General features: G+C 45.7%; 1 protein-coding gene across 12 annotated transcripts in view; it reads right to left on the reverse strand.

Moving 5' to 3' along the window:
* LOC137345926 (histone deacetylase 9-like) overlaps positions 1-2089 on the reverse strand; it is a 1063883-nt gene extending 1061794 nt beyond the window's left edge. For 4 of the 12 annotated variants that reach the window (XR_010968622.1, XM_068009237.1, XM_068009212.1 and 1 more), the window contains exons 1-3: positions 1987-2088; positions 1578-1722; positions 859-1074 (exon numbers count right to left, since the gene is read on the reverse strand). The gene's annotated coding sequence lies outside the window, so the exon portion shown is untranslated. Of the gene's footprint in view, positions 1-858; positions 1075-1577; positions 1723-1986 lie in introns of all 12 variants that reach the window. The other 8 variants (XM_068009302.1, XM_068009308.1, XM_068009313.1 and 5 more) reach the window with 6 other exon arrangements.
* Between the last annotated feature and the right edge of the window lie 8765 nt (positions 2090-10854).

Genomic DNA, 10854 nt, shown 5'->3' on the forward strand with positions numbered 1-10854 from the left:
ATCCCCCCATATATGAGGTTAGCATCGCAAGCAAAGCCAACTGCTCAAGCAATTGCAGCAGTGGGGGAATCAACATGTTTCCAATGTCAAAATTTTAAAAATACAATGCATCAGAATACCAACTAGGTGTATGTGGGCGTTTGGTAACGCTATATGATACCGATAAAACTCTAGATTAAGTTGTTATCCGTGCATATATGGAACTCGCGATCAGTCGTGTCTGAAAGTCATATTTTTGCCATGAGTCTGTTAATCATACCGTGTACATCTTGTTAGAACGATAAGAGGTGGTATAGAACCAGTTAAATGAAAAATGACGAACAGACGTAAAAATCTGCATCTGCATCAAATAAACTCGTGATTTATTTTCACAATATTGCACATGAAATATGAACGCAAGTTCCAGCTACGAATGGATGAAATGCCCACCTGTGTGAAACTAACATGATATCAAACGAGAAACCAGGAGATACGAAGGTTACTGGGACACGCCAGATTACCATTCCCTAAGTACATTGTGCAGCCAAATATCCTCCAACTCGCCAGAAATATATATCGTCTTACATTTGAGTGAACTACTCAATCTATTTTACTAATATTACTCCTTGCAAATGTGATGATCAGTGAACAATGGGCAAAAATACCTGTGTGTAAATGCACTATCTGCCAGTAAGCGCTTCCTGGTAGTTCCGAAAACCTAGTTGTTGGGAAGTGTACAATTTCTAATCTCACTTTGTAATACTGTTTGATAAAAAAAATTGCCTTCGACCACTCCCAACTCGTGATCGAAGGCGATCTTCCAACCTGCAAATCACAATATCATTAAAGGAGTAGATGGATATGGGAGCCACGACTGACCTTTCGGCAGAGATTAAAACCCGTCTGTCAAAGGTTGCGAAGTTGGATGAGAAGCTGAGCTGTGATCGAGTCTAACCCGCCATGTTCATGGGAAGCAGGATGAGGAAGCGAGACGGTTAAATGTTTAGAAAATCCAGTCTGCCACCGAGATGTGATCGGAGCCCGCAGGACACGGCTTGAGCTTTCTAAAAATAGCAATCCAATAATCTAAGGAGTCTAAAAAATACAAAGCATGTTCGTACCACATTCAGGCAGGGGAATGAATACATCAGGACGGAGAAAGAGTGTTTGCAGTGTACGTGATGGGCAATGTTTATGTACAAAATGGAAATATAACCATGCTTTATAGACTACATTTGCACATATATAGGTTATACATATCTATACTTCGTTCGTGTATGCAAATAGTTACACATAAACATCTGCAGTCTCGTTAAATTTCCTATTTATTTGCCATGTGGCGAAATTATATTTACATTACTACCCGTCTTCCCAAATCATCCTTAAATGGAATAGACATCGGATTCCATTCCATGGTTACAGCCATAAATGTCTCAGTAGTTATGAGAATGACGGCGTGATAACAGAAACCATTTAAATCAGAAGTATTTGAAAATGTCGAGAAATACTCGGTGTTCAGCTCCCATGCCTCCGCACTGTGACATACAAATACAATTACAAAGATTAGGAAAAACGAGAACTAGACTGGCACTGCTTACAATTCAATTCCTTGTTGTCGAGCATCATTTGACTTTTGAAGAGAAGATGCAGTTCTATGTATTCTGCATTCACGATATACAAGCATGTGTTGTTGCTGCAATGTGATAGAAATCACGTAGAGCATTTGGAAAGCAGCGGAAAACCCTGTAAGAAATTAAAATATTTTGGATGGAGGGATATTTTCACGTAATAAAATCTTGCAAGCGATCCTAATAAGCAGTTCCCTACAGTTCGATTATTTTTCATTTCAAATGAGTTCTAGTTAGGAAGCAAATTGAAAATAAACTCTCTTGAATTCTATTAATCTTCCTTTGAACAGGCATTGCTTGTTTTTTCATTTCAGCATCTCACTATTATCGACACGGCACCTAAAGATTATACCCAAAGATTTCAATTGTTATCAGTTACCGGCTTTAGGGGATGTTCCATAAGAGAAACGTTTCACTTGAAGTCGATTTTGAACTGCTTTACACCGCTGTTCAGAGAAGTTTCGCACCGGATCTTAAGGGGCCGCAAGTTAAAGGATCATGCAAACGACAAGCATTTTGTTTTCAAATTTGGAAGCAAAATCTAGAAATTCCTTATGAGAACCGTTTCACTCTGTCCCCATGCCAGATACAGATTTCATTTTTGTACATTACTTGGCATTGCAAGATGAGTTAAGAAAGATACATCGCACGCACACGTGGACTCATTGGAAAAACCTGAAGAATACCAGTAGGCAAGACGAAAGATTCTCATGGTGGAGTGTATTCTCCAACAACCCGGTTGTGCACGAATGCTTAATTCTTCATTTCACTCTTATATGGTGGAGAGTTTGTCTGATAGAAACAGCATGGGCTGAATTTTACAGCGAGGCCCGAAGCCCTGCCATCGGGGCCAGAAGTGGGAACTGCCGCCACTTCGGCAGAGAACGACTGGGTGCATGCGATTTTCCGGCTGCCAGCTAATTAACAATAGGCAGGCGGGTGGGCCAACCAGTAAAGGTGCGACAGCGGGCACTCAGACGGCAGAGATGCTGTCGCCATATTTAAAGGGCTGCCAGTGGTCACTAACATCGGGACTCCCAGGACATCTGCAAAAATTGAAGGCCTGAGGAAGAAAATGGATGAGATAATGGCAGAAGGAAGATCCCACGTGGCCCATGGTTCAGCGATGCCTCTCTGCAGGCTCTCCTCCAGGCTGCTCGGGCAAGGCGGGAGGCCCTCTTCCCCAGAGACAGGAGGAGGAGAAGGGCTCGCCGGATGGCAGAGGAGGTCAGCAGTCATGAGGTCATTAATAGAACCTGGCTGCAGTGCCACAAGCGGGTGAATGACATTATTCCGCCAAGGTGAGTACCCACACTGCACTTCCATTAGGAGCTTACACGTGGAAATGCATGAGGGTGAGTTTGGTGGCGAGGGAATATCCATCCCGTCAGTGACAATGGGGTCAGGCAGCAGCATATCCTGTCAGAGGCATGACTGCATCTCAGTCAATGGCAGCCACCTATCAGTGTTGACTTTAGCAAGATCACTCCAGAGTGGCCACATGCAAGAGGCATTCGTGCACCCCTATCAACTGACAACTAGGCTACCACCAGCTTAGGCGTTGTGCTTCTCTTTGTCAGGTGACTAACATTGTTCATTTTTGTGCTTTCAGAAGAAGACAACCCACAATGTCAAGGAAACAGTCAAGACCCTGGCGGCAGGGTCCCCTTCCTGGCCATCCTGACCCGCATGGAGGAGGAGGTGTTGGAACTGGCAGGGCAGCATGGGAACAGATGGGGCAAGACAGGAGTGTAGACTGGAGGTGGTGGCGTAGTGGTAATGTTACTGGATTAGTAGCTCAAAGCCCCAGGCTAATGCTCTGGGGACATGGGTTTGAATCCCACCACGGCAGATGGTGAAATTTGATTTCAATTAATAAATCTGGAATTAAAAAGCTAGTCTAATGGTGACCATGAAACCATTGTCGATTGTTGTAAAAACCCATCTGGTTCACTAATGTTCTGTGACTCCAGCTCCACAACAATGTGGTTGACTCTTCAATGCCCTCTGAGATGGTGTAGCAAACCACTCAGTTCAAGGGCAATAAATGCTGGCTTAGCCAGCGATGCCCATATCCCATGAACGAATAAAAAAAACACAAGAGAGTGATTGGCCTAATGGATGGGCACAAAGGAGCCTCTGGCCAGCACAAGGCATATGTTCATGTGCTCACCACTGGACACATGGAGCTCCACACTAAGAGTACTTGAAAGGACGTAATGGGAAGCACATAACCCTTTAATCTACAATTCTCTTATGCAGGCCAGCTACAAGAACAGAGCACTGCAGTGCACAGGGGACAGCCACCCACCTCTGAGGAGGAGAAAAGGACCTCAGAGGATGCACCATCACATCAATCTCCTGCACCCTCCACCAGCGCAGATACTCTCATGTCGGTGGGTATTGTTCACACTTAGATTCAGGATCACAGCCTAGTGAGCACAGCACAGTTGCACCTCAGCAGCTAACAGAGGCTATGACAACCGAGGCCACTGACACTCTGAAGACTGTGGGAGACCAGGGTGATGCTGAGCCTCAGGCTAATGACATGTGTCCACAGTCATCAGCAAGCTGACAGATGCCCCCATTAATAAAGCCCAGGACACTAAATGCTTTATTAACTGCTCTCTCAATCTGTCCTTCCACCTTCAATGACTTATGCATATATGCACCCAGGTTCCTCTGCTCCTGCGCTCGCTTTAGAATTGTACCCTTCATTTTATATTGTCTCTCCATGTTCTTCCCACTAAAATGAATCACTTCACATTTCTCTGCATTGAATGTAATCAGCCACCTGTCTGCCCATTCCACCAACTTGTCCTTTTGAAGTTCTACACTATCCTCCTCACAGTTCACAATGCTTCCAAGTTTCATATCTTCTGCAAACTTTGAAATTGTGCCCAGTATACCAAAGTCAAGGTGATTAATATATATCAGGAAAAGCAAGGATGCCAACACTGACCCCCGGGGAGCTCAACTACAAACTTTCCTCCAGCCCAAAAAAAATCCATTAACCACTCCTCTTTGTTTCCTGTCACTCAGCCAATTCCATATCCATGGTGCTACCATACCTTTTATTCCACGGGCTATAACTTTGTTCTCTGTTGTGTGGCATTGTATCAAACGCCTTTTGAAAGTCCACGCAACTGCATTGGCCTCATCAATCCTCTCTGTTACCTCCTCAAAAAACTCCAGCAAGTTAGTTAAACATGATTTTCCCTAAAGAAAGCCATGCTGGCTTTCTTTAATAAACCTGAAATTGTCCATGAGACAATTAATTTTGTCCACAATTATTCTTTCTAGAAGTTTCCCCACCACCAAAGTTAAACTGACTGGCTTGTAATTGCTGGGCTTATCTTTACATCCTTTTTTGAACAAAGGTGTAATGTTTGCAATTTTCCAGTCCTCTGGCACCACCCCTAAGTCTAACGAAGACTGAAAAATTTGGCCTGTGCCCCCGCAATTTCCACTCTCACTTCCCTCAGTATCCTTGGATGCATCTCATCCAGTCCTGTGCTTTATCCATTTTAAGTACAGACAGCCCATATAATACATCCTCCTCATCAATTTTAAACCTTTCTTGTGTCTGAATTATCTTCTCTTTCACCATGCCTGGGTTTCATCTTCTTCCTTGGTAAAGACAGATGCAAAGTATTCATTTAATACCTCAGCTATGCCCTCTGCCTCAATGCGCAAATCTCCTTTATGGTCCCTAATCGGCCCCACTCCTCCATTTACCACCTTTTTCCTATTTGTATGTCTATAGAAATCTTTGGGATTCCCTTTAATGTTAGCTGCCAGTCTCTTTTCATGCACTGTCTTTGCTTCTCTTAATTGCTTTTTCACTTCGCATCTGGACTTTCTATATTTAGCTTGGTTCTCCACGGTATTTTCTACTTGGCTTCTATCATAAGCGCACTTTTTCTTCTTTATCTCAATCTCTACCTTTTTTGTCATCCAGGAAGCTCTGGATTTGTTTACCCGACCTTTCCCCTTCAAGGGAACATACCTTGACACTGCTTGAACCACCTCTTCTTTGAAGGCAGCCCATTGTTCAGCTGCCTTTTTTCCTGCCAACCTCTGACTCCAATTTATTCACCCCAGCCCGTTCTTACCCCATTGAAGTTGGCTTTCCCCCAGTTAATAATTCTTACTCTGGATTGTTCTTTGTCCTTTTCCATAGTCATCCTGAACCTTATGAAACAATGATCACTATCCCCTAAATGATCTCCTACTGATACTTGATCCACTTGGCCCACCTCATTTCCAAGAACCAGGTCTAACAGTGCCTCCTTTCTCATTGGGATAGAAACATACTGCTGTATACAATTTTCCTGAACACACTCTAGGAACACTTGCCCCTCACTGCCCTTTGCACTACTACTATCCCAGTCTATTTTTGGATAATTAAAGTCTCCCATTATCACTCCCTCTCTGTAATTTCCTTGCAAATTTGTTCCTCCATGTCCTTCCCACTAGTTGGTGGCCTAAAGACAACACCAAGCAATGTAGCACCACCTTTTTAGTTCCTTAGCTCTAGCCAAATTGATTCTGTCTTCGACCCCTATGGGACATCCTTTTTCTCCAGCACTGCAATGCTCTCCTTAATCTATACTGCCTCCCCAACCCCTTTTCCCTTTTCCTATCTTTGCTGAACACCTTGTATCCAGGAATATTTAACACCCAGACCTACCCTTCTTCGAGCTAGGTCTCTGTTATAGCCACAACATCATATTTTGACATGGCAATCTGCCCCTGTACCTCACCAGTCTTATTAACCACACCTGTGCATTCACATAAATGCACATTAACCCTGATTTAGACTATATTGTTTTCTCCCTTACTCTGACCCCACCTAATAACTTACTATTCCCGACTCCAGTGCTATCTCTCTCTCTCAGTATTCTGTGCACCTTAGTATTCCTCTCTGATATTTCCTCCTGGTTCCCACACCCCTGAGAAGTTAGTTTAAACCCTCCCCAATAGCACGAGCAAATCAGCCTGCAAGGAACTCAGTCCCGATTCTATTTAGATGCAACCCGTCCAGTCAGAACTGGTCCCAACTCTCCCAGAGCCAGTCCCAATATCCCAGGCATCTGAAGCCCCACCTCCTGCACCATCTTTCCAGCCATGCATTCATTTGCTTTATCCTCCTATTTCTATACTCACTTGCGCGTGGTACTGAGAGTAATCAGGAGATCGCTACTTTTGAGGTCTTGCTTGATAATTTCTTACCTAGCACTCTAAATTCTGACTGCAGGAACACATCCCTCTTCCTACCTATGTCGTTGGTATCAATGTGGACCACAACTACTGGCTGTTCACCCTCCCCCCTCAGAATTCTCTGCAGCCGTTCAGTGACATCTTTGATCCTGGCACCAGGGAGGCAACATACCATCCTGGATTCATGTCTGCGGCACAGCAACACCTGTCGGCTCCCCTGACAATCGAATCTCCTATCACTATTGCTCTTCCAGTCTTCCTTGTGCCACCCTGTGCAGCTGAGCCACCCGTGGTTCCATGGCCTTGGCTCTGGCTGTACTCCCCAGATGAACCATCACTTGCCTCAGTATTCAGAACATCTAAAACTGTGCTATCCACGAAGCTCTCATCCTCACAGATGTGCCGCAGTGATGCCAGCTGCTGCTCAAGTTCCGCAACCCAGAGCTCGAGCTGCTGCAACTGGCGACACTTCCTGCACATATGGTTATCCAGGACCAGAAAAGCATCCTGGAGTTCTCACCTAGCACAGAATGTGCGCTGCTGAGGTTGGAGCAGCCCTTCCATTCCTCTATCTATAAGATAATAACCTTGGTACTACAAATAAACCCTGCTACTTTTTTTTCCCAAAAATATACTTTATTCATAAAAATCTGTAAAAAATACATTACCAAACAGTTTCAAACAGGACCAAGACAAAAATTACAAACAGTGCAAAGGAGGTCCGTTTGCTTCAATACAATCATGAGTTGCCTCACAACCCTTCCATTTCACATTTGTCGTGCCAGATACATTTTTACATTTTACAGCAGACAAAATTTTCCCGAGACAGTTCGAGGGGTTTCCCATGGATCCAGCCCCTCAGTTCAGCTTGTTGGGGTGACCTTACACTGTGGTCTTTCCCCATTGAGCCTTTGCTGCGGCTGCCCCAAGCTTTAGTACGTCCCTCAGCACGTAGTCCTGGACCTTGGAATGAGCCAGTCTGCAACATTCGGTCGTGGACAACTCTTTGCGTTGGAAGACCAGCAAGTTTCGGACAGACCAAAGAGCGTCTTTCACCGAATTGATGGTCCTCCAGCAGCGTTGATGTTTGTCTCTGTGTGCATCCCTGGGATCAGCCCGTAGAGCACAGACTCCTGTGTTACAGAGCTGCTTGGGATGAACCTCGACAAAAACCACTGCATCTCTTTCCACACCTGCTTTGCAAAGACACATTCCAGAAGGAGGTGGGCAACTGTCTCGTCCCCACCACAGCCACCGCGGGGGCATTGTGCGGAGGGGGTGAGACTTCGGGCGTGCAGAAAGGATCTGACGGGGAGGGCCCTTCTCACCACCAGCCAAGCTACATTTTGGTGCTTGTTTGAAAGTTCTGGTGATGAGGCATTCCGCCAAATGACTTTGGCGGTCTGCTCTGGGAACCATCCGACAGGGTCCACCATCTCCTTTTCCCGTAGGGCCTTGAGGACATTCCGTGCAGACCACTGCTTGATGGATCGGTGGTCAAAGGTGTTTTCCCGCAGAAACTGCTCCACGAAGGATAGGTGGTATGGCACGGTCCAACTGCATGGAGCGTTCCGCGGCAATGTGACCAGGACCATCCTTCGCAACACCGGGGACAGATAGAACCTCAGCACGTAGTGATACTTGGAGTTTGCGTACTGGGGATCTACACACAGCTTGATGCAGCCGCACACGAAGGTGGTCATCAGGATGAGGGCCACGTTGGGTACATTTTTCCCGCCCTTATCCAGAGATTTGACCATCGTGTTCCTCCGGACCCGATTCATTTTAGATCCCCAGATGAAGCGGAAAATGGCTCGGGTGACCGCCACAGCGCAGGAGTGGGGTATGGGCCAGACCTGCGCCACACACAGCAACAAAGTGAGCGCCTCGCACCTGATGACCAGGTTTTTACCCACAATGGAGAGAGATCGCTGCCCCCACATGCTCAACTTTTGTTGTACCTTGGCTACTCGCTCCTCCCAGGTTTTGGTGCATGTCCCGGCCTTTCCAAACCATATCCCCAGCACCTTCAGGTAGTCTGACCTGATGGTGAAGGGGACAAAGGATCGGTCAGCCCAGTTCCCAAAGAACATGGCCTCGCTCTTGCCATGGTTAACTTTGGCTCCCGAGGCCAGTTCGAACTGGTCGCAGATGCTCATCAGTCTGCGCACGGACAGCGCATCTGAGCAGAAGACAGCGACATCATCCATGTACAGGGAGGTTTTGACCTGAGTGCCTCTGCTGCCTGGGATTGTCACCCCTCTTATGCTCGCATCCTTCCTAATAGACTCAGCAAAGGGTTCAATACAGCAAACAAACAAGACCGGGGAGAGAGGACAGCCCTGTCTGATTTCAGATTGGATCGGGAAACTTTCCGATTCCCATCCATTGATTGAGACTGCGCTACTGATGTTTGTGTAGAGCAGTTTGATCCAATTGCAGATTCCCTCCCCAAACCCCATTTTGGAAAGCACGTCCATCATGTAGGTGTGCGATATCCTGTCAAAAGCCTTCTCCTGGTCCAGGCTGATGAGGCAGGTGTCCACCCTCCTGTCCTGTACATAGGCGATCGTATCCCTGAGTAGCGCGAGACTATCAGAGATCTTCCTGCCAGGTACAGTGCAGGTCTGATCAGGGTGAATCACTAACTCCAGAGCAGACTTTACTTGACTGGCTATGACTTTGGACAGAATCATGTAGTCAACATTAAGCAGTGAGATGCCAATTTCCAATTTCTGCCCTCTCCCCCTTCCGCTTGTAAATGAGGGTGATGATGCCTCTTCTCACAGATTCTGACATGCTGCCGGCCAGGAGCATACTCCCGTATACTTCCAGCAGGTCCGGGCCGACCCAGTCCCACGGGGCCGAGTACAACACGACCGGTAAGCTGTCGTTTCCGGGAGTTTTACTCGTCTCGCAGGACTCAACGGCCTTTGTCAGCTCATCCAGAGCAAGCGGCTTGTGCAGTCTCTCTCTCCTGCTGTCATCTAAGACCTCTGTGATAGATGACAGGAAGGACTGGGAGGCTCTGCTGTCTGTGGGCTTCGCGTCATACAGCCCAGCATACAAGGATTTGCTGATCCTTAGTATGTCGGACTGCGAAGATGTTACTGAGCCATCCTCTTCCTTCAGGCTGCTGATAACAGAGCTCTCTCTGTGTACCTTTTGGAAGAAGTAACGCGAGCACGTCTCATCCTGCTCGATGGAGCGGACTCTGGACCGGAAGATGATCTTGGAGGCCTCCGTGGCAAAGAGCGAGGCCTGCTGGCTCTTCACCTCTTGGAGATCCTCCTTGACCTCGACCCCCACTGACTGCAACCGGAGCAGATTTTGCATACTCTTCTGGAGTCGGGACATTTCCCTCTGGCGGTCTGCAAATAAACCCTGCTACTACAAATTTTTTTTTTTATTTCCAAAATATACTTTATTCATAAAAATCTGTAAAAATTACATTGCCAAACAGTTTCAAACAGCACCAAAAAATACAAACATTGCAAGGGAGATCAGTTTCCTTCTATACTATCATGAGTTTCTTCACAACCCTTCCATTTCACTATTGTCATGCCAATTACAGTTTCACATTTACAGCAAAAGAAAATATCAACAAAACAGTTCGAGGAGTTTCCCATGGATCCAGCCCCTCAGTTCAGCTTGGTGAGAGAAACTTTTTTTTTTATTTCCAAAATATACTTTATTCATAAACATCTGTAAAAATTACATTGCCAGACAGTTTCCAAACAGCACCAAAAAATACAAACATTGCAAGGGAGATCAGTTTCCTTCAATACTGTCATGAGTTCCTTCCCAACCCTTCCTTTTCACAATTGTCATGTCAATTACAGTTTTACATTTTCCTGCTACTTTTTTTTTTATTTCCAAAATATACTTTATTCATAAAAATCTGTAAAAATTACATTGCCAAACAGTTTCCAAACAGCACGAAAAAATACAAACATTGCAAAAGAGATCAGTTTCTTTCAATAATGTCATGAGTTTCTTCCCAACCCTTCCGTTTCACAATTGT

This window comes from Heterodontus francisci, chromosome 2, assembly GCF_036365525.1.
Source record: "Heterodontus francisci isolate sHetFra1 chromosome 2, sHetFra1.hap1, whole genome shotgun sequence".
Lineage (NCBI taxonomy): Eukaryota > Metazoa > Chordata > Chondrichthyes > Heterodontiformes > Heterodontidae > Heterodontus > Heterodontus francisci.